The 25,383-nt window shown below is 45.8% G+C and overlaps 1 long non-coding RNA gene across 2 annotated transcripts in view; it reads right to left on the reverse strand.

Moving 5' to 3' along the window:
* Positions 1-793: 793 nt before the first annotated feature.
* The window catches only part of LOC143816734 (uncharacterized), a 117,150-nt gene continuing 92,560 nt past the window's right edge, over positions 794-25,383 (reverse strand). For both annotated transcript variants that reach the window (XR_013223987.1, XR_013223986.1), the window contains exons 3-4: positions 2,337-2,386; positions 794-836 (exon numbers count right to left, since the gene is read on the reverse strand). This is a non-coding gene — a long non-coding RNA (uncharacterized LOC143816734). The remainder of the gene's footprint in view (positions 837-2,336; positions 2,387-25,383) is intronic.

The following is a 25,383-nucleotide window of genomic DNA, read 5'->3' on the forward strand; positions in this document are numbered from 1 at the left end:
CACATAGCGAGATCGCTAGCGAGATCGCTGCTGAGTCACTAGTTTTGTGACGCAACAGCGACCTCCATAGCGATCTCGCTATGTGTGACACGTACCAGCGATCAGGCCCCTGCTGCGAGATCGCTGGTCGTGTCAGAATGGCCTGGACCTTTTTTTGGTCGTTGAGGTCCCGCTGACATCGCTGAATCGGTGTGTGTGACACCGATCCAGCGATGTCTTCACTGGTAACCAGGGTAAACATCGGGTTACTAAGCGCAGGGCCGCGCTTAGTAACCCGATGTTTACCCTGGTTACCAGCGTAAATGTAAAGAAAAACAAACACTACATACTCACCATCTGATGTCCATCAGGTCCCTTGCTGTCTGCTTCCTGCTCTGACTGAGCGCCGCAAAGTGAAAGTGAAAGCAGATCACAGCGGTGACGTCACCGCTGCGCTCTGCTCTCAGTGTACGGCGGCTCAGTCAGAGCAGGAAGCAGACGACAAGGGACACCGAAAGGCGAGTATGTACTGTTTGTTTTTTTTGGTAACCAGGGTAAACATCGGGTTACTAAGCGCGGCCCTGCGCTTAGTAACCCGATGTTTACCCTGGTTACCCGGGTGCTGCAGGGGGACTTCGGCATCGTTGAAGACAGTTTCAACGATGCCGAAGTCGTTCCCCTGATCGTTGGTCGCTGGAGAGAGCTGTCTGTGTGACAGCTCCCCAGCGACCACACAGCGACTTACCAACGATCACGGCCAGGTCGTATCGCTGGTCGTGATCGCTGGTAAATCGCTATGTGAGACGGGGCCTTAATTCTCCATCCACTCCAGGAGGTGTTCACAATAAATTCTCTGTCTGCGGTAAATAGTGTATTGTGAGGCTCTCTGCAAATTGAGCTATTAGCTCATAATAATTGCAGATACTTTGCCTGTTTCAACAGGATTTGTCTTCAAAGAGCGATAAATAATGAACTGAAATCACAAAGAAGTATTGTGTGCTTCTAAATGCCTTTGAGAAAGTCCCGACCAAGAGCCCCATGTACATTCTACAGAAGGAGGATGCAGTTCTCCCCGATTACAGGTGATGTCAGCCTATTGGAACTAGTGGACCGCCAGACAAAAATGTCAGCTTGGCTGTTAGGCTTTATACACGTGGATGTTTTGTGTCTGCAAAAATGGACGTTTTTCATCCAAGATATGGTCGTTTCTGATTCATCTTGGCCCATGGGGCAGCACAGTGGCTCAGTGGTTAGCACTGCAGCCTTGCAGCGCTGGGGTCCAGGGTTTAAGTCCCAACAAGGACAACATCTGCAAGGAGTTTGTATGTTCTCCCCGTGTTTGTGTGGGTTTCTTCCGGGTACTCCGGTTTCCTTCCACACTCCAAAGACATACTGATAGGGAATCTAGATTGTGAGCCCCAATGGGGACAGTGATGATAATGAATGTAAAGCGCTGTGGAATGCGATGGCGCTATATAAGCAAAGCTTAATAAATAGATCTTTTTTTCTCTCTTCAATCCTAATGCATCGCAGCAAGATCCACGTGTTTGGGGGTGTACTGCAACAAGCAAGTATGAAAAAGCAGAATTATTTGGATTTTTAGATACTTGCTTTTCTCAGTACCTTGCGAACTGCAGTGCACTATAGTGCAGCATACAGCAGAATTTGGTGGCACAATCGGCGGTACAGCCAAAGTTGCAGCATAGTCCCAGCCTTATTCAGTTTTTAGATCTGTAGTAGCTATCTCAAGACAGATTCACAAAATGTTGTGACCACACATTGGTGACTCTGTCGTGAGTTCTGTCTGACCCCTTCAAATATAAGATCCAGACATCATCTCAACGGACTACAGACTTTAAAGATATATAATCAGTCGGGGTCCGACATCCGGCAACCCCCGCAGATCAGCTGTTATCGGTGGTGGCCGCAACTGTTTGATTGCGGAGCTGCTCCATCTTCTGATAGTGGCCGCGGCAGGGTACTGCACATCCGCCTCCTATTCAGTAGTAGTAGGAAAAGGAGGCGGATGTGAAGTACCCTGTAGCCACCACTACCGGAAAATGGAGGAGCTCCGCAATCGAGCAGTTCCGAGAGCAGCTGATCAGTGGGGGTGCCGAGTATTGAACCCCGATCGATCAAGTCATCAATCAATAAGTAGCGGATAACCTCTAAAACACGCTACTTTGGACTCTGTTTCAGCTTTTTGCTTGACTGTATCCATCTTTGAAGCTGGAAACAATAGAAAGGCCTCCTGTGCTATTGTTACAATGAGTTACCAGTGCAGATTGATTGTAGCTAATACATGTAGACACAGCCTCTTAGCTTTGTTACAAGATGCATAATTCATTTGCTCTTACCTGGGGCTCAGCTTAGTTGGAGCATGACGTGTGCCATGTGCTTCAGCCACCTGTGGAAGGAAAGGTAAAAATTACCTTATGTCTAAAATATTTGAATCTAGAAACAATGTTGTAACAGTGAATCCACGAAGCACAGAGCTTTCACGATGCACAGCAATGCTGGTCACACATGGCTCCACAGCCATTTCTCTTGATTTCTATATAAATGTGCATGCTCAAATTTGCCAACACGCGTGTTTATTTTAGGAAAGGAAGATGAGTAAACCCTGGACAGACATTTAACAGCACCCTCCCTGCCACATCTCCTAAAAGGGAATGTGTCACCAGGTTTTTGCTATGTAATCTGAGTGCAGGATGATGTAGGGGGTGATATCCTGATTCCAGGGAAGTGTCACTTACTGGGCTGCTTGCTGTCATTTTGATAATATCACTGGTTTATCTACCGCAGATCTACCAGTTCTCTGACTGCTGAGCTCTGTATAACCCCGCCCACACCTCTGATTGGAAGCTTTCTGTGTGCACTATGCATAGGCAGAAAACTGGTAATCAGTGATGGGGACAGGAAAACACAGAGTAGGCATACCTCCCAACCGTCCCGGATCCCGTGGGACTGTCCTGATTTTGACAGTCAGCCCCGCGATCCCGGGAGGGACATTAGTTGTCCCGCACTACGTGCCTAGGGCGGGGACAATGCAGGGGGCAGCAACTGAGCAAGGTTTGTGGCTGTTTTTTTTTTTTTTTTTATAAAAGCTGGGTCACCTCCCGACCGCCCCCGCCCCCTAGCCGCCTCCCACCCACCCTCCTTGAAGACGATACTCACCCTGCTCCAGTGATGGTCTCGGCTTCTGCAGCGCTCCTGAATGAGCGGACACGTGGTACAGCTCATTATAGGTCATGAATATGCGCATATTCATGACCTTAATGAGGTATCACCTGACCGCTCACCCAGGAAGAAGGTGCTGAGCCGGGAGTCGGCGGGACAGAGCGAGAGGGATGGCCGCGCGGTGAGGAACAGGTAAGTATGAGGGATGGGGGACAGGGGAGGGGGGATGAAGGAGGACGGTAAGCCATGCCATTCAAGATGGGAGCGTGGGGGAGCGGGTGGAGAGATGAGCCATGCATACAGGAGGGGAGGGAGGGGTGTTATGATCTGGTGGCCTAAGAGCAGCATGAGACGTACTCTGGAGAAGGTGGTACCTGTACTGACCGCAGACCCTGAACCTAACACCGCAACTAGAAGTAGCCGTGGAATGTACCTAGCGCTCCCTAGACATCTCGACACAGCCGGAGGACTAATTACCCCTAGAGATAGAAAAGGGAAAACTATCTTGCCTCAGAGAAAATCCCCAAAGAACAGGCAGCCCCCCACAAATATTGACTGTGAGAGGAGAGGTAAAAAACATACACAGACTGAAATGAGAATTTAGCAAAGGAGGCCACTTCTAGCTAAATAGAAAGGATAGGACAGAGTACTATGCGGTCAGTATTAAAACACTAGAAAATATCCACCACAGAAAATACAAAAACTCCACAGCTAACTAAAGATATGGAGGGTATATCTGCATCTCCAGAGATACCAGCTTGGCTAAAAAAATCCTTATACAGACCAAGCTGGACAAGACAAAACATAGAAAAGTACTGAACAATAAGACCATAGCATGTGGACAGCAAAATCAAGGCCAGAACTTATCTTTGTTGAAAAGAACTGCAAAGCAGAAGAGACCAGGCAGGGATGTGAATCCTCCAGGAACAATGGACAACTGGCACTGACTAAAGGGTGAAGCAAGACTAAATAGCCCAGTCCAAATCGCAAAAAGTGAAAACACCTGATAAATGCTGTGATTCAGAGACAGCAGCGCTACCACTTACAACCACCGGAGGGAGCCCAAGAGCAGAATTCACAACAGAGGGGGGGGGGGGAGAATATGAGCCATGCATACAGGGGGGGGTCATTATACAGTATTAAGCATCACGTGGGATCATTATACAGTATGGAGCATCATGTGCGGTCATTATACAGTATGGAGCATCATGTGCAGCCAGTATACAGTATGGAGCATCATGTGCGGTCATAAATACAGTATGGAGCATCATGTGCAGCCAGTATACAGTATGGAGCATCATGTGCGGTCATTATACAGTATGGAGCATCATGTGCAGCCAGTATACAGTATGGAGCATCATGTGCAGCCAGTATACAGTATGGAGCATCATGTGCGGTCATTATACAGTTTGGAGCATCATGTGCGGCCATTATACAGTATGGAGCATCATGTGCGGTCATTATACAGTATGGAGCATCATGTGCAGCCAGTATACAGTATGGAGCATCATGTGCGGTCATTATACAGTATGGAGCATCATGTGCGGTCATTATACAGTATGGAGCATCATGTGTGGTCATTATACAGTATGGAGCATCATGTGCGGTCATTATACAGTTTGGAGCATCATGTGCGGCCATTATACAGTATGGAGCATCATGTGCGGTCATTATACAGTATGGAGCATCATGTGCAGCCAGTATACAGTATGGAGCATCATGTGCGGTCATTATACAGTATGGAGCATCATGTGGGGTCATTATACAGTATGCAGCATCATGTGCGGTCATTATACAGTATGGAGCATCATGTGCGGTCATTATACAGTATGGAGCTTCATGTGTGGTCATCATACAGTATGGAGCATCATGTGTGGCCATTATACAGTATGGGGCACTGTGTGGCCATATTTTTTTGTTTATAATTATTGTATATGAAACAGTGTGATCAGCAGTGCAAAATGGGTGTGGTTGGGACGTGGATATGGGTGTGACTAATTATGAATGGGTGTGGTCAGAGGCGTGGCCTAAAATTTGCCGTGGCGCGCGAAGCGCACCGCAAACTTTGTCCCTCTTTCCCATCTTCAGAAGTTGGGAGGTATGGAGTAGGAGATATACATAGTACAAGACACCTAGTCCCTTAGTGATAATCTGCTGATTAAAAGAAAAAAAGGGGGTTGGTACCATGTTAGCCAGTTGAAAAAAAAGCTCTCAGTGTGAAAAATGTCACTCAGCAACCACAGGATGACATCAGGTAACCTACAAATGGAATGGCAAATGGCAGCTGGGGTGAAGTACATGGCAATATCAGTTCGTAACAGGCTCCTAGAGGCAGGACTCAAGTCATGTAAAGCTAGAAAAAAGCCTTTCATCAATAAGAAGCAAAGGAGAGCCAGGTTGAAGTTTGCCAAAGACCATAAGGATTGGACCATAAAGGACTGGAGTAAGGTAATCTTCTCTGATGAGTCTAATTTTCAGCTTTGCCCAACACCTGGTCGTCTAATGGTTAGATGGAGACCTGGAGAGGTAAGCAAGTCACAGTGTCTTGCACCTGACGCACCCACAGGGCCGTGGGATACTCGGTACTGGGTCCTGCGGTTCACAGGGGGATGTCACGGTGGCGACCCGGTCCGTGGCCCTGGGCATCAACGTTAAAGGGGGTAAAGTTTATGTTCGTGATGCCACCTGTGGTGTTCGGTCAATGGGGACGGACGCTGCTTTAAGGGGTCCTCTGGGGTGTTGTTATGGCAGCTAGATGGTATAACTTCCCACAGGTGAAGTGTATCCCCAGGGCTCCCGTGGTGTAGATGGAAGATGGTGAGGAGTGCAGTAAAGAATGAGGACACAAGGTTGCAGACTCTTTACCTTGTTTACTGAAGACTTCAGCATCCGCAGTCCAGAGCTCCAGATCACAGGGCAGGCAGGGTCAGGCCGGCTTGAAGGCAAATTAGGAGTCCCCTTATCCAGGTGGAAATCAAAAGCCTTCCTCTAGCACCGCGGTGGTGTAGTCCCTTACGGCTTAAAGCTCCACATAAGGTCCTCATAGATGTTCTCTCTCTCTGTCCCCCGGGTAGGATAGGACCTAACCCCTATGACTGGTGGCTTGAGGCTGTTTATAGGGACTCTAGCACGCCCCGGCCTCTGAGGGGTGCCACCGTGCCTCCTGGGTATTAGGTCGGACAGGTAACGTAGAGTTCAGCTCTCCTGCCGGTCTCTGATGTAAGTCACAGAGGTCCTTACAACCTTGGTGTTCCGGCTACCGGTCTCTGCGCTTCAGAAGGAGGCAGCCTGCTCGTGGCTGGTCTCCCCCTGGTATTCTCTCCTATGCTTTGTTCTCCTGCACGTTTGCTGCAATCAATTCGGCCTTCTAAATGTCTCTTTCCAGGAACTGCTGCACTGCTGCTACACAGCTCGAAAAACCTTCCTCTGCCTCAGACTGATCCAGTCTGTTTCTTGGCAAGACTGTTCTCTCCTTTCCCTCTGTGTCTCTGGCAGGAACTAACTAACTTTCCCTCCAAAACTACCATATATATATGGGAAGTCACCTAGCAAGTAGGATTAAAAGCTCCCCCTGGTGGCCTGGAGTGTGAATGTGTTGCATGTATGTGGTACCTGGTTGCAGTTATTCCTTCTTGCCTTCAAGCGTAACATCACTCTCCCCATGAGGAAAGCAATGCTACTATGACGACCAGGACCCTGGGGCGCCACACACACACTGTGAAATTTGATGGAGGATCAGTGATGATCTGGGTATGCTTCAGCAAGGCTGGAATTGGGCAGGTTGTTCTTTGCGAAGGACGTATGAATCAAGCCGCATACAAGGTTGTCCTGGAAAAACAGTCGATTCCTTCTGCTCAAGCAATGTTCTCCAACTCTGAGGACTGTCTTTTCCAGCAGGACAATGCGCCATGCCACACATCTAGGTCAATCATGGTGTGGATGAACGACCATTACATCAAATCCCTGTCATGGCCATCCCAATCTCCAGACCTGAACCCCAAACCTTTGGAATGTAATCAAGAGGAAGATGGATAGTCACAAGCCATCGAACAAAGAACTGCTTACATTTTTGAACCAGGAGTGGCATAAGGTCACCCAAAATCAGTGTAAAAGACTAGTGGAAAGCATGCCAAGATGCATGAAAGCTATGATTAAAAATCATGGTTATTCCACAAAAAATTGATTTCTGAACTCTTCCTCAGTTAAAACATTACTATTGTTTTTTGTGCATTATTTGAGGTCTGCAAGCAATGCATTTTTTTGTTATTTTGACCATTTCTCATTTTCAGAAAATAAATACAAAATGTATTGCTTGGAACTTCGGAGCACACCAGCCTGACCAATGAACTGAGATACCAGGGTTCCTGAGCGGAGATGGAAAAGATCCCACTCCAACGAGCACTTCATCACATTCAAACAGTCCCTCACTACTTTCAAGGCCACACTCACTGCAGCAAAACAAACCTACTTCTCATCTCTCATATCCTCCCTGTCTCACAACCCTAAACAGTTATTCAACACTATCAATTCTCTCCTCCGTCCCCCAGCATCCCCTCCCTCTCCACTCATCTCGGCCAAAGACTTTGCCTCATTTTTCAAGCAGAAGATTGATAACATCAGAGACAGTTTTGGTCGGCAACCCCCAGAGCCCTTCCTCCTAACTTCTCAGCACTCCTCCTCCAAAACCAACTTCTCCATTACAGAATATCGACTCTCCACTCTAATCTCAAGATCATATCTCACCACCTGTGCACTTGACCCTATCCCATCCCACTTCATCCCACACCTCACCACAGTCTTCATCCCAACCCTAACCCATCTCTTCAACCTATCACTAACAACTGGTATTTTCCCCTCAAGTTTTAAACATGCCTTAATCACACCTATCCTCAAAAATCCCTCTCTTGACTCATCCTCTGCATCTAGCTATCGCCCCATATCACTTCTCCTCTATGCCTCAAAACTACTGGAACAACATCTCCATCTTGAACTGTCCTCTCACCTCTCTCCCTGCTCCCACATCGACCGCTTTCAATCTGGCTTCCAGCAGCAACACTCCACTGAAACTGCCCTAACTAAGGTCACCAATGACCTATTAACTGCCAAAGCCAAGCGACACTACTCTGTCCTCCTCCTCCTAGACCTGTCCTCTTCCTCTGACACAGTGGACCATTCCCTACTATTACAGACCCTCTCATCTCTTGGCATCACTGACTTGGCCCTAACTTGGATTTCGTCGCACCTAACAGACTGGACATTCAGCGTCTCCCACTTGCACACCACCTCCTCACCTCACCCCCTATCTGTCAGAGTTCCGCAAGGTTCAGTCCTAGGGCCCCTGCTCTTCTCCATCTATACCTTTGGCCTCGGACAGCTCATAGAGTCCCATGGCTTTCAGTATCATCTCTATGCCAACAACACACAGATCTACATCTCTGGACCAGATATCACCACCCTACTAACCAGAATCCCACAATGTCTGTCTGCTATTTCATCCTTCTTCGCTAGATTTCTAAACATTAACATGGACAAAACAGAATTCATCATCTTTCCTGTTATGGTTACCCCAATGACCAGAGGAATAAAAATACAAAACGGACTAGCTCTCGGGTGATGGAAACTAAGGTCGACCGTGACCTGAACCTGACCCAACACTTACAGTAGCCGGGGGATGTACCTACGATGCCCTAGACACCACGCGCCAGCCGGAGATCTAACTACCCCTATAAGAGGAATATACAGGCCTGCCTTACCTCCAGTGAGGAACCCCAAAAGATGATAGTAGGCCCCCACAGATATTGACGGTGAGTTCAGAGGAAATTACATACGTAGGATGAACAGCAGATTTAGCACAGTGAGGTCCGCTTACTAGATAGCAGAAGGACAGGAAAGTGTTACTTCACGGTCGACCTAAAAATCACTATTCAAAAACACCATCCAGAAATTACTTTAAACTCCAGTGACAACTCATGCCACTGGAGTAGTAATTTTCTGTCCACAAGAGCTTCCAGCACTGAAGAGTCACATTGCAGATAGCTGGACAAAAATAGCAAAAACAAGAAACAAAATTCAACTTAGCTGAACTGGAACTTGAGGCAGGTGAATGCAACAGAATGCTACTAGCACATTGTTGGCCGGCATGTGACTAACAGCCAAGCAGCCTTAAATAGGAAACTCCCCTAGAGGGTGGCGACAGGTAATCAGAGATGGAGGAAGGCACATAAGAGACACTACCATAACAGACCACCGGGGGAGCCCACAAACCGAATTCACAACAGTACCCCCCCCTTAAGGAGGGGGCACCGAACCCTCACCAGAACCACCAGGGCGACCTGGATGAGCACTATGAAATGCACGAACCAAATCGGGAGCATGAACATCGGATGCTGTCACCCAAGAATTATCCTCCTGGCCATAACCTTTCCACTTAACCAGATACTGAAGTTTCCGTCTGGAAACACGGGAGTCCAAGATCTTTTCCACCACATACTCCAATTCACCCTCAACCAACACAGGAGCAGGTGGATCAGCAGAAGGAACAACCGGTACCTCATACCTCCGCAATAATGACCGATGGAAAACATTATGGATATTAAAAGATGCTGGGAGGTCCAAACGAAAGGACACAGGATTAAGAACCTCCAGAATCCTATAAGGGCCGATAAACCGAGGCTTAAACTTAGGAGACGAGACCTTCATAGGAACAAATCGAGAAGACAGCCACACCAGGTCCCCAACACAAAGACGAGGACCAATACGCCGATGACGATTAGTGAACTGTTGAGTCTTCTCCTGGGACAACTTCAGATTGTCCACAACCTGTCCCCAAATCTGATGCATCCTATCAACCACAGCATCCACTCCAGGACAATCCGAAGACTCCAATTGACCGGACGAAAACCGAGGGTGAAACCCTGAATTACAAAAAAATGGAGAAACCAAAGTGGCAGAACTAGCCCGATTGTTAAGGGCAAACTCTGCCAATGGCAAAAAGTCAAGCCAATCATCCTGATCAGCGGACACAAAACACCTCAAGTAAGTCTCCAAGGTCTGATTAGTACGCTCAGTCTGGCCATTAGTCTGAGGATGGAATGCAGACGAAAAAGACAAATCGATACCCATCCTGGCACAGAACGTCCGCCAAAATCTAGACACAAACTGAGTACCCCTGTCAGACACTATATTCTCAGGAATACCATGCAAACGCACCACATTCTGAAAAAATAGAGGAACCAACTCAGAGGAGGAGGGCAATTTGGGTAAAGGTACCAAATGAACCATCTTAGAAAAACGGTCACAAATCACCCAGATGACAGACATCCTACGAGAAACCGGAAGGTCAGAAATAAAGTCCATAGAGATGTGCGTCCAAGGCCTCTTAGGAATAGGCAAGGGCAACAACAACCCACTGGCCCTAGAACAGCAGGGCTTGGCCCGAGCACAAACATCACAAGACTGCACAAACATGCGCACATCTCGAGACAAAGAAGGCCACCAGAAGGACCTAGACACCAAATCCCTGGTGCCAAAAATTCCAGGATGACCTGTCAACGCGGAAGAATGAACCTCCGAGATAACTCTACTGGTCCAATCATCAGGGACAAACAGTCTACCAGGCGGACAGCGATCAGGCCTATCCACCTGAAACTCCTGCAAAGAACGCCGCAGGTCTGGGGAGACAGCTGACAATATCACCCCATCCTTCAGGATGCCGGTAGGTTCGGAATCACCAGGCGAGTCAGGCTCAAAACTCCTAGAGAGGGCATCCGCCTTCACATTCTTGGACCCAGGCAGATATGACACCACAAAGTTAAATCGGGAGAAAAACAACGACCAGCGCGCCTGTCTAGGATTCAGACGCCTGGCCGACTCAAGATAAATTAGATTCTTGTGGTCAGTGAGGACCACCACCTGGTGTCTAGCACCCTCAAGCCAATGACGCCACTCCTCAAACGCCCACTTCATGGCCAGAAGTTCCCGATTTCCCACATCATAATTTCGCTCAGCGGGCGAAAACTTTCGGGAGAAAAACGCACATGGTCTCATTACTGAGCAGTCAGGATCTTTCTGCGACAAAACTGCACCTGCTCCGATCTCCGAAGCATCCACCTCAACCTGGAACGGAAGTAACACATCAGGTTGGCGCAACACAGGAGCGGAAGAAAAGCGGCGCTTAAGCTCTTGAAAGGCCTCCACAGCCGCAGAGGACCAATTAGCAACATCAGCACCCTTTTTGGTCAAATCAGTCAAAGGTTTAGCAATGGCAGAAAAACCCGCTATAAATCGGCGATAGAAATTAGCAAAACCCAAGAACTTTTGCAGACTCTTCAAAGAAGTAGGTTGCATCCAATCACAAATAGCCTGGACCTTGACAGGGTCCATCTCCATAGATGAAGGGGAAAAAATATATCCCAAAAAGGAAATTCTCTGAACTCCAAAACTACACTTTGAGCCCTTTACAAAAAGAGAATTAGCTCGCAAAACCTGAAAAACTCTCCTGACCTGTTGAACGTGAGATTCCCAGTCCTCCGAAAAAACAAGAATATCATCCAAATACACAATCATAAACTTATCCAGATATTCACGGAAAATATCGTGCATAAAGGACTGAAAAACGGAAGGGGCATTTGCGAGACCGAAAGGCATTACCAAATACTCAAAATGGCCTTCAGGCGTTTTAAATGCGGTCTTCCACTCATCCCCCTGCTTAATCCGCACCAAATTATACGCACCACGTAGATCGATCTTAGTGAACCACTTAGCCCCCTTTATACGAGCAAACAGATCAGTCAGTAAAGGTAACGGGTACTGGTATTTAACTGTAATCTTATTCAAAAGTCGATAGTCGATACAAGGTCTCAATGAACCATCCTTTTTACCTACAAAGAAAAATCCTGCCCCTAGTGGAGACAACGAGGGGCGAATATGACCCTTTTCCAAGGATTCTCTGATATACTCCCGCATAGCAGTATGTTCAGGTACAGACAAATTAAACAAGCGACCCTTAGGAAACTTACTACCGGGGATCAATTCAATAGCGCAGTCACACTCTCTGTGGGGAGGGAGAGAATCAACTTTAGGCTCTTGAAAGACATCATAAAAATCTGACAGAAATGCTGGGATCTCAGAGGGAGTAGATGAAGAAATAGGAACCAAAGGTGCATCCCCATGAATACCCCGACATCCCCAGCTCAACACAGACATAGATTTCCAGTCCAAGACGGGATTATGAATCTGTAACCATGGTAATCCAAGCACTAAGACATCATGTAGGTTATATAATACAAGGAAACGAATAATCTCCTGATGGTCTGGGGTAAGACGCATAGTCACTTGTGTCCAATATTGTGGTTTATTGCTAGCCAAAGGTGTAGAATCAATACCCTTCAGGGGAATAGAAACTTCCAACGGCTCCAAATCAAACCCACAACGCTTGGCAAAGGACCAATCCATGAGACTCAGAGCGGCGCCAGAATCCACATAAGCATTCACAGTCACAGATGATAAGGTACAAATCAATGTCACGGACAAAAGAAATTTTGACTGCAAGGTACCTGTAGAAAAAGATTTATCAACCTTTTTATCAACCTTATTTATACGTTTAGAGCATGCTGATATAACATGAGCTGGATCTCCACAGTAGAAGCACAATCCATTTTTGCGCCTGTAATTTTGACGTTCGCCTCTAGACAAAACACGATCGCATTGCATATGCTCTAATGCCTTTTCAGAGGTCACCGCCAAATGGTGCACAGGTCTTTGCTCAGAAGACACCGCCATATGGTGCACAGGTTTTTGCTCAGAAGATACCGCCATATGGTGCACAGATTTTTCCTCAGAAGACCCCGCCATATGGTGCACAGATTTGCGCTCCCGCAAACGCCGATCAATCTGGATAGCCAATTTCATGGCATCATTCAGACCTGTAGGCACAGGGAACCCCACCATGACATCCTTCACGGCATCAGAGAGACCTTCTCTGAAATTAGCTGCTAAAGCGCACTCATTCCATTTAGTAAGCACCGACCATTTACGGAATTTCTGGCAGTATATCTCAGCTTCATCTTGCCCTTGGGAAAGAGCTATCAAGGCTTTCTCAGCCAAAATCTCCAAATTAGGTTCTTCATAAAGCAACCCCAAAGCCTGAAAAAACGCATCTACATTTAACAACGCAGGATCCCCTGGCGATAATGCAAATGCCCAACTTTGTGGGTCGCCGCGCAGTAGAGAGATAACAATTTTAACTTGTTGAGTCTGATCACCAGCAGAGTGAGATCTCAGAGACAAAAACAATTTGCAATTTTCTCTGAAACTCAAAAACCGGGATCTGTCTCCGGTAAAGTATTCAGGCAGAGGAATCTTAGGTTCAGACATTGGAGCACGTATAACAAAATCTTGTAGGTTCTGTACTTTTGTCGCAAGGTTATTCAAACCTGCAACTAAACTCTGTGGATCCATGTTTCAAATGGGTGTAACCCAAGCATTCAGAGGTTAAGAGGAGAGGAGAAAAAAAAAAAGGCTGAAGACTGCAGTTTAAGCAAGGAATACAAATGATCAAACTAAGGTGCACTTTCAAACACAGAAAAAAAAAAAAAAAACCTTTTCTCCTCCTTCCTGCTTTAGTGCATATTTTAACACATAGATTTTTTACAGGCCGGCCAAACTGTTATGGTTACCCCAATGACCAGAGGAATAAAAATACAAAACGGACTAGCTCTCGGGTGATGGAAACTAAGGTCGACCGTGACCTGAACCTGACCCAACACTTACAGTAGCCGGGGGATGTACCTACGATGCCCTAGACACCACGCGCCAGCCGGAGATCTAACTACCCCTATAAGAGGAATATACAGGCCTGCCTTACCTCCAGTGAGGAACCCCAAAAGATGATAGTAGGCCCCCACAGATATTGACGGTGAGTTCAGAGGAAATTACATACGTAGGATGAACAGCAGATTTAGCACAGTGAGGTCCGCTTACTAGATAGCAGAAGGACAGGAAAGTGTTACTTCACGGTCGACCTAAAAATCACTATTCAAAAACACCATCCAGAAATTACTTTAAACTCCAGTGACAACTCATGCCACTGGAGTAGTAATTTTCTGTCCACAAGAGCTTCCAGCACTGAAGAGTCACATTGCAGATAGCTGGACAAAAATAGCAAAAACAAGAAACAAAATTCAACTTAGCTGAACTGGAACTTGAGGCAGGTGAATGCAACAGAATGCTACTAGCACATTGTTGGCCGGCATGTGACTAACAGCCAAGCAGCCTTAAATAGGAAACTCCCCTAGAGGGTGGCGACAGGTAATCAGAGATGGAGGAAGGCACATAAGAGACACTACCATAACAGACCACCGGGGGAGCCCACAAACCGAATTCACAACACTTTCCCCCATCTCACGCGACGCCCCAATGAACCTTTCCATTACAGTAAACGGCTGCCCACTCTCCCCAGTCCCACAAGCTCACTGCCTCGGGGTAATCCTTGACATTGATCTCTCCTTCAAACCGCATATCCAAGCCCTTTCCACTTCTTGCCGACTTCAACTCAAAAATATTTCCTAGATCTGTACATTCCTAAACCAAGAATCTGAAAAAACCCTTGTCCATGCCCTCATCATCTCCCGCCTTGACTACTGCAACCTCCTGCTCTGTGGCCTCCTCTCTAACACTCTCGCACCCCTCCAATCTATTCTAAACTCTGCTGCCCGACTAATCCACCTGTTCCCCCGCTATTCCCCAGCCCCTCCCCTCTGTCAATCCCAGCACTGGCTCCGCATTACCCAAGGACTCCAATTCAAAACATTAACCATGACATACAAAGCCATCCGCAATCTATGTCCTCCATACATCTGTGACCTCGTCTCCTGGTACTTACCTGCACGCAACCTCCGATCCTCACAAGATCTCCTTCTATACTCCCCTCTTATCTCCTCTTCCCACAATCGCAAGAAAAATTTCTCCCACGGATCCCCAATATTCTGGAACTCTCTACCCCAACACATTAGACTCTCACCTACCGTGGAAACCTTCAAAAAGAACCTGAAGATGTAGCCTACAACCTGCAGTAACCACCGATCGACCAAACCGCTGCACGACCAGCTCTACCCTCGCCTACTGTATTCGCACCCATCCCTTGTAGATTGTGAGCCCTTGCGGGCAGGGTCCTCTCTCTTCATGTACCAGTCGTGACTTGTATTGATTAAGATTATTGTACTTCATTTTTATTATGTATTCCCCTCCTCACATGTAAAGCCCCATGGAATAAATGGTGCTATAATAATAAATAATGATAATAATATACACTGCTCAAAAAAATAAAGGGAACACTAAAATACCACATCCTAGATATCTCTGAATGAAATATTCTAGTTGCAAATTTTTATTCATTGCATAGTGAAATGTGTTCAGAACAATAAAACATAACAATTATCAATGTAAATCAAAATGAATATCCCATGGGGGTCTGGATTTGGAATGATGCTCAAAATCAAAGTGGAAAATCAAATTACAGGCTGTTTCAACTTCAGTGGAAATGCCTCATGACAAGGAAAAGATGCTCAGTATTGTGTCTGGCCTCCACGTGCCTGTAGGACCTCCCTACTGTACAACGCCTGGGCATGCTCCTGATGAGGAGGCGGATGGTCTACTGAGGAATCTCCTCCCAGACACCTGGACTAAAGCATATGCCAACTCCTGGACTGTCTGTGGTGCAACATGGCGTTGGTGGATGGAGCGAGACATGATGTCCCAGATGTGCTCAATCAGCCCTCAAAAGAAATGCCACCCCACACTACTACTGACCCACTGCCAAACCGGTCATGCTGAAGGATGTTGCAGGCAGCAGATCGCTCTCCACTCTGTCACATGTGCTCAGTGTGAACCTGCTTTCATCTGTGAAGAGCACAGGGCGCCAGTAGCGAATTTGCCAATCCTGGTGTTCTGTGGCAAATGCCAAACGTCCTGCGCGGTGTTAGGCTGTGAGCACAACCCCCATCTGTGGACGTCGGGCACTCAGACCATCCTCATGGAGTTGGTTTTTTAATCGTTTGTGCAGATACATGCACATTTGTGACCTGCTGGAGGTCATTTTGCAGGGCTCTTGCAGCGCTCCTCCTGTTTCTCCTTGCACAAAGGCACAGGTGGTGGTCCTGCTGCTTTGTTGTTGCCCTCCTATGGCCCCCTCCACTTCTCCTGGTGTACTGGCCTGTCTCCTAGTAGTGCCTCCAGCCTCTGGACACTACTCTGACAGACTCAGCAAACCTTCTTGCCATCCTGGATGAGCTGCACTACCTGAGCCACTTGTGTGGGTTGTAGAGTCTATCTCATGCTACCACGAGTGTGAAAGCACAACCAACATTCAAAAGTGACCAAAACATCAGCCAAAAAGCATTGGTACTGAGATGTGTTCTGTGGTCCCCACCTGCAGAACCATTCCTTTATTGAGGGTGTCTTGATAATTGCCAATAATTTCCATCTGTTGTCTATTCCATTTGCACAACAGCATGTGAAATTGATTGTCAATCAGTGTTGCTTTCTAAGTGGACAGTTTGATTTCACAGAAGTTTGTTTTACTTGGAGTTATATTCTGTTGTTTAAGTGTTCCCTTTATTTTTTGAGCAGTGTATATATATATATATATATATATATATATATATATATATATATATATATATATATATATATATATATATATATATATATATAATATTTATTATGTGAAATAGGGCTCAGGTCACTGAGGGATCAGTGACCTGTCAGGGGCCATACTGGTGAATATCTAAGCAGAGCACCACATAATAACACCCCACAGGCTGCCCTGAAGCACGAGCATATCATTAGATAAAAACTCAAAATAAATAACCCCTTCTCGACCGGAGGTATTTTTGTTTTTGCGGTTTTGTTTTTTGATTCCCCTTCTTCCCAGAGCCATAACTTTTTTACTTTTCCGTCAATATGGCCATGTGAGGGCTTGTTTTTGGGGGACGAGCTGTACTTTTGAATGACATCATTGGTTTTAACATATCGTGAACTGGAAAACGCCAAAGAAATTCCAAGTGCGGTGAAATTGCAAAAAAAGTGCAATCCCACACTTGTTTTTTGTTTAGCTTTTTTACTAGGTTCATTAAATGCTAAAATTGACTTACCATTATTATTCTCCAGATCACAGACACCAAACATGTCTAGGTTCTTTTTTATCTAAGTGGTGAAAAAAAAATCCAAACTTTGTTAAAAAAATATGCCCCATTTTCCGATACCTGTAGCGTCTCCATTTTTCTTGATCTCGGGTTAAGTGAGGGCTTATTTTTTGCGTGCCAAGCTGACATTTTTAATGATACCATTATGGTGTAGATACGATCTTTTGATCGACCATTATTGCATTTTAATGCAATCTTATGGAGACCAAAAAAACTTAATTTTGGTGTTTTGACTTTTTTTCCCGCTACGCCGTTTAGCAATCAGGTTAATCCTTTTTTTATTGATAGATCAGGTGATTCTGAATGCGGCGATACCAAATATGTGTATGCTTGAATTTTTTTTATTGTTTAATTTTAAATGGGGCGAAAGGGGGGTGGTTTAAACTTATGTATATATATATATATATACACTCACCGGCCACTTTATTAGGTACACCATGCTAGTAACGGGTTGGACCCCCTTTTGCCTTCAGAACTGCCTCAATTCTTCGTGGCATAGATTCAACAAGGTGCTGGAAGCATTCCTCAGAGATTTTGGTCCATATTGACATGATGGCATCACACAGTTGCCGCAGATTTGTCGGCTGCACATCCCAAAGATGCTCCATACAAGGCAGGATGGATCCATGCTTTCATGTTGTTTACGCCAAATTCTGACCCTACCATCCGAATGTCGCAGCAGAAATCGAGACTCATCAGACCAAGCAACGTTTTTCCAATCTTCTACTGTCCAATTTCGATGAGCTTGTACAAATTGTAGCCTCAGTTTCCTGTTCTTAGCTGAAAGGAGTGGTACCCGGTGTGGTCTTCTGCTGCTGTAGCCCATCTGCCTCAAAGTTCGATGCACTGTGCGTTCAGAGATGCTCTTAGGCCTACCTTGGTTGTAACGGGTGGCGATTTGAGTCACTGTTGCCTTTCTATCAGCTCGAACCAGTCTGCCCATTCTCCTCTGACCTCTGGCATCAACAAGGCATTTCCGCCCACAGAACTGCCGCTCACTGGATTTTTTTTCTTTTTCGGACCATTCTCTGTAAACCCTAGAGATGGTTGTGCGTGAAAATCCCAGTAGATCAGCAGTTTCTGAAATACTCAGACCAGCCCTTCTGGCACCAACAACCATGCCACATTCAAAGGCACTCAAATCACCTTTCTTCCCCATACTGATGCTCGGTTTGAACTGCAGGAGATTGTCTTGACCATGTCTACATGCCTAAATGCACTGAGTTGCCGCCATGTGATTGGCTGATTAGAAATTAAGTGTTAACAAGAAGTTGGACAGGTGTACCTAATAAAGTGGCCAGTGAGTGTATATATATATATATATATATATATATATATATATATATATATATATATATATATATATATATATATATATATATGTATACATATATATATATATATATATATTTTAATATTTTATAAATATTTTTTTTTTTACTTTTTGCATGCTTCATTAGTCTCCATGGGAGGCTAAAAGCTGCCATAACCCAATCGGCTCTGCTACATACAGGCGATGATCAGATCGCCTGTATGTAGCAGAATTACTCACTTGGTATGAGTGCCAACCACCGGGCGGCACTCATAGCAATCCGGCAGTAACAACCATAGAGGTCTGCAAGAGACCCGTGATCACATGACGGGGGTCACCGATGGGCGGATTTCAGCGTGGGAAAAATTCCCAGGCTCGAGTTCATATGAGGACATCCAGCAGAGGGCGCATCACCGCGACTCAAGGTAACTACAGGACATTCCCCTGCTTTCCATTCATTCCCTGGGATTTTACAGCCACGAGCACTGCATTAGCAGAGCTCCTGAGTGTAAAATAAATTAACCCCTTCAGATGGATTTACATCGTGGGACGTGACCTGAAGGTATGGGATACTGTTGTTTTTTTATTTTTCCTTTTTTACAGAACGAGGGTCTTCAGGTGGATTAAGAGTCTAATAAAATATTAAAACACCCTGTGTCTTTATTTCATTAAAGTACTTTGTAATAATGTGTGTGTGTTTTATTAACCATTTCGTACTATTGGATTAATAATGGATAGGTGTCATAATTGACGCCTCTCCATTATTAATCTGGCTTAATGTCACCTTACAATAGCAAGGTGACATTAATCCTTCATTACCCCATATCCCACGGCTACACGGGAGTGGGAAGAGAGTGGCCAAGTGCCAGAATAGGCGCATCTTCCAGATGTGCCTTTTCTGGGGTGGCTGGGGGCAAATGTTCTTAGCCAGTGGGGCCAATAACCATGGACCCTCTCTAGGCTATTAATATCTGCCCTCAGTCACTGGCTTTACCACTCTGGCGGAGAAAATTGTATTTTTCTCGCCCCCATAGACTTTCATTGGCGATTTTTTTACGCAATACGGTGACAAACGCAGCATGCTGCGATTTTCTACTGCCGTACAAGACCGTATAATACGGATCAGTAAAATACAGCAGATAGGAGCTGGGACATAGAGAATCATTGTACCGTATGCAATCCGTATTTTCTGCACCTCTCTTACGTCCGTAAAACTCGCTAGTGTGACGCCGGCCTTAGAGTAAGGTGACATGGAGGTTTTTTTTTACATTGGAAACATGCTATATAGGAAATGTAGTATGCCTTTGTGGCTATTTAGGTGACCATCCTTGTAATAAAGGGAAGCTTTCTGTTCTGGCTCACAGACGGGAGTCCCAGGCAGGAGATGTCCGTATGCCCTAACAGTGGTAAATGGATTGTGTTTGTCTTCTTATCTATAGAAGGAAATGTTTTGAGAAAAATTGTACAATTAGCACCTGCGTAGTAGCAGAGACTTTGCTGGCGCCTGCGCAGAAGCAGGATGATGACACTGCCCATAGAAGGGCGGATAAGGCACCCAAAATTGCACTAGTGTACGGCGCATGCGCAGGATTACGGCGCCGCAAGTGCACGTCACAGGTCAGCGTGAAGTGCATGGGAGGGAGTGCTACTGTAATGATGAGAGGAGGCAGGGATTTTTTTCAGCACCGCCCGCCCCGAAGCCTGGAAGAAATGATTAACATGAAACATTAAGGCTACGTGCACACGTTGCGGAAAGTCCTGCGGATTTTTCCGGACTGATTTTGGTAAATCCGCAGGTAAACCGCACTGCGGATTACCTGCGGAATTACCGCTTTTTTTGCGGTTTTTGTGCGGATTCCACCTGCGGTTTTACACCTGCAGATTCCTATTATGGAGCAAGGTGTAAACCGCTGCGGAATCCGCACAAAGAATTGACATGCTGCGGAATAAACAATGCAGCGTTTCCACACTTTTTTTCCGCAGCATGTGCACTGCGGATTTTGTTTTTCAGTGGTTCACATGGTACTGTAAACTCATGGAAAACAGCTGCGAATCTGCAGCGTCAAAACCCCTGCGAATCCGCAGCAAAATCCGCAACGTGTGCACATACCCTAAGGCTGCCGTCACACTTGCAGTATTTGGTCAGTATTTTACATCAGTATTTATAAGCCAAAACCAGGAGTGGAACAATTAGAGGAAAAGTATAATAGAAACATATGCACCACTTCTGTATTTATCACCCACTCCTGGTTTTGGCTTACAAATACTGATGTAAAATACTGACCAAATACTGCTAGTGTGATGGCAGCCTAAGGCCGGCGTCACACTCAGCGTATGAAAATACGGTCCATTTTTTACGGCCGTAATACGCAGAAACGGTCCCAAAATAGTGATCCGTATGTCATCCGTAGGCAGGGTGTGGCAGCGTATTTTGCGCATGGCATCCTCCGTATGTAATCCGTATGGCATCCGTACTGCGAGATTTTCTCGCAGGCTTGCAAAACCGACATCTAATGGATTTATGGGCTCAAATGTTTGTTAAAACATATATACAGTATATATATATATATATATATATATATATATATATATATGGTCCGTGTGTAATCCGTATTTTTCTCGCCCCCATAGACTTTCATTGGCGATTTTTTTGCGCAATACGGTGACAAACGCAGTATGCTGCGATTTTCTACGGCCGTACAAGACTGTATAATACGGATCAGTAAAATACGGCTGATAGGAGCTGGGCCATAGACAATCATTGTACCGTATGCAATCCGTATTTTCTGCGCCTCTCATACGTCCGTAAAACTCGCTAGTGTGACGCTGGCGTAAAAGTGCATTTCTCCACATCTACACCGCAGCTATAAGATATAAAGGTAAGACTGGTTACCTCTATTACCTGTATGCCCATAGTGATATCAAAGCATCCAGGGGGTGACAGATTCCCTTTAACTTTCATCAGGTGAACAAAACCTTATGAAAAATGGAAGAGGAACCTCCAACATGTACTTCCTGCTTATTAACCATTTAGTGACCAAGGTCTTTAATTCCGAAAGTTTAATTATGAAAGGATATATTCTAAGAGTGCATTCGCACTAATGTTTGTTTTTTTTCGGTCTGTGTGCACAATGGACCACACACAGACCAATGTTACCCTATGGGCTCATGAATACATCCACGGATCTGATCATGAGCCACAATGTATAGAATGGCTGTGGGTCTCCTAAGTCGAGCATGACAGCCTCAGAAATACATGAGGCTGCTATGCTAAGCTCAAGAGATCCATGACCAGTCTGTGCACTGAGGTCCATGGACATCTGCATGTGCTCTATGTATGAGTGCAATGGACAATTTTTTTACATGGAAAACAATTGCAGCATGTGCTAGTCTGGTCGGGTTTGTGGTCCAGAATAGCGCACGTAAATAGTAGGCAGCTAATGCACCCATCCGCTATAAGGATGAGCACACGGAGCGGTCATGTACACCGTTTTCAGATGTGATTGTGCCACATTTTACCACACATGTCAGGGAAATATTTGATTTAGATCAGTCTCAGATCGATCTCGCCAATGTAAGTCTATGGGTCTATGAAAAAAATCAAAAAAGCAGTTGAATGCCATCAATGGGCTGTTTGTTTTGTTTAATGTTTGACAGAAGCTCAAGAAACCATCATTTTTTTCATCAGAGAAAAAGTGATCTGATGGTAAAGACCAAACTCTGATGTCACTCCGATGAAAATCACTCAGTCCATTTCTTGCATGTGACGTCTGAGTGAGCCCTCACTCCTGATAAAGGACAGCTTCCTATCCCCATTATGGCCCAGATGACTGATCTGCCTCAGTACTAGAATGAATGGCCGCATGTGGGCTCCGGCTCCACGCAGAGACAGCTGGCATCCCCAAGAGGCCGAGCCAAGAGCCCAGCAGCTGAGCCGGAGTCTGTGTCTCCTGCAGGCCCAGCAGGATTACTCTATTACCAGTCTTCCTCACACCCACCTGCTTTACTCACATTTTTCAGAGCATTCTTTATAATATTTTAGAATTGCAATTATGGGAAAAATAAATAAAAAAATATGATGTTAGTAATTTTAATACTCGCTGACAATTATCGCCAATATACACAATGGAGATGAGTGTATAACCTTATACATACAGTACAGGAAAGGCCGATCCTGTCACTGCATAAATGAGCCAATGTAATTGGTTGTTAGAAGTGACCTTTTACCCACCATGCCCTTTTTTCACCTACTTGAAATCCACAACGTGTCAATTTCTCTTGTGGGTATATTGAGTTTCATCTGTGGATTTTTCCATAGAATTCCATCAGGTGCAGATTATTGGATTAAAATTGCCAATGCAATCCTATGGATCAATGAAAAAAAAAATCAGACTGCCTTCAGATGCCATCCATGTGCAGCCCATTTCTACCAACTGAGAGGAGATGCTTGAGAAACCCGTTTTTTTTCATCTGAGAAAAATGGATGAAACTCTGACAGTAAAAACGAACACTCTGACCAAACTCTGATGACTCTGAGGACACTCGGACAGTTTCTCTTGTAGAAGAAAAATCACTGACGTCTCAATGAGGCGTAAAGAACACCGGCCGACAGCCGTCTACAGGAGACTATTCAGGTGAAGACTGACTATATGTTATTGAAACCCATGGCTGAGGGTTAGACGTGCTAATTAGTGATGAGCGAACGTGCTGGGATTAGGTGTTAACTGAGCATGCTCGGGTGCTAACCAAGTGTCTTTGGCGTGTTCGAAAAATATGTTTGAGTCCCCGCGGCTAGGTGTCTCATGGCTGTTCGACAGCTGCAACACATGCATGGATTGCCTGACAAACAGTCGCAAGGACTAGAACATATTTTTCGAACACGCCAAAGATACTTGGTTAGCACCAGAGCATGCTCAGATAACACCTAATCCCAGCCTGTTCGCTCATCACTAGTGCTAATATTGTAGGATGCTCTGCCATTATTCTATGATTGCCAGCATTAGACAGTGCTTGTTTACTGCGGCGTGACAACAGAGCCGGCGAGACATCGCACCTAGACACGTCGCCATAACAACTGCAGCCGACGCAACCTATACTGACTACTGTATCCAGTGTCATTTCTTCATGAGCGCTCCTGCACCTCCCACTGTTACTATGGTAACCACAGGGAAGCCCATCAATTGTTTATCAGAGTAAGTGGGGGCAGGGAAGGCCCCAGACGCCAGGCTCGGATCCCATTGCTTCTAATGTGTAAAGTGATTGCAGTATAGAAACCTGCTCCGATCTGAAGCAAGCGGTGGTCACACAGTCCATTATCAGCATGGTACTGACGGTGACCATCGCATACTGTGCACAGATGTTTGGCCACAAAATCCGGCTCTAAGCTTTTAAGCCAGAATTATAAAAGAGATAATGTGATCTTGGAAACATGCACAATAGTTCACATATTGCACATTTTCCTTAAATAATGTCAGCTTCAACCATCACCTCTAAATTTATTTCTAATTTCTTGAAAATATTTTACATTTTTTTTATCTTTATTAAAATATTTGAAAGGCATCGGTCACGTGAAAAAATGCTATTAACCTGCAGCTATGGGGTTAATCTGCAGGTTAATGGCGTTTGGAGCCTGCCCGGTGCCCGCTCTTAGAGCCTGGATGCCGGGAGGAAATTAACTTTATTCCCCCCTAGCAGCGTTCGGCGTTCAGTCATATGGGCGGTGCCAGCGCGGGTTCAGTCACTGCGCTGTAACCACACCCCCTGGACTGATTGACAGCTGGCGCTAATGCTGAGCTGCTGTCAGTCCATTCCGGGGAGCGCGGTTACAGTCACTTCTCTTTATACACAGTATGGTGACTGAACCTGTGCCGCTGCCACCCCCGTGACTGAACGCTTCTGGGAGGAATAAAGTTCATTTCCTCCTGGGGGTCTAAATGGGGGTGCTGCACGGTGTCAGAATGATAGTAACCCCACATCTGCAGGTTAATAGCGTGTTTTCAAGTAACAGGTTCCCTTAACCCCTTAATGACCGCCAATACGTCTTTTAACTGACCTGAGATATAAGACTAGCATCCCCATACAGGTGACAATCCAGCAGCTGTCGGCTGTACGCTTAAGGCTACTTTCACACTGGCGTTTTTTGTCCTCCGTCACAATGCGTCGTTTTGGTCAAAAAATGCATCCTGCAAAAGTGCTTGCAGGATGCGTTTTTTGTCCTTAGACTAACATTAACGACGCATTGCAACGAATTGACACACATCGCAACCGTCGTGCGACGGTTGCGCCGTGTTGTGGCGGACCGTCGGCTGCAAAAAACGTTACATGTAACGTTTTTTGCTGCCGACGGTCTGCTTTTTCCGACCGCGCATGCGCGGCCGGAACTCCGCCCCCACCTCCCCACACTTCCCCGCACCTCACAATGGGGCAGCAGATGCGCTGGAAAAATGCATCCGCTGCCCCCGTTGTGCGGCGTATACAACATTAGCGTCGGTAACCTCGGCCCGACGCACTGCGACGGGCCAAGCCCGACGCTAGTGTGAAAGTAGCCATAGCTGACAACTTGCTGCATCAGCCATGATCAGTGTTTGCACCGTCCAAATCTGTTTAACCCTTTAGATGCTGTCAATAGTGACTACATCATTATAAATGGTACACAGTGTGTGGCTTCTTCCTCTTTATACCAATTGGTGCCCTCAAATCATGACTGTGTGG

Source organism: Ranitomeya variabilis, chromosome 3 (genome assembly GCF_051348905.1).
Source record: "Ranitomeya variabilis isolate aRanVar5 chromosome 3, aRanVar5.hap1, whole genome shotgun sequence".
Taxonomy (NCBI): Eukaryota; Metazoa; Chordata; class Amphibia; order Anura; family Dendrobatidae; genus Ranitomeya; species Ranitomeya variabilis.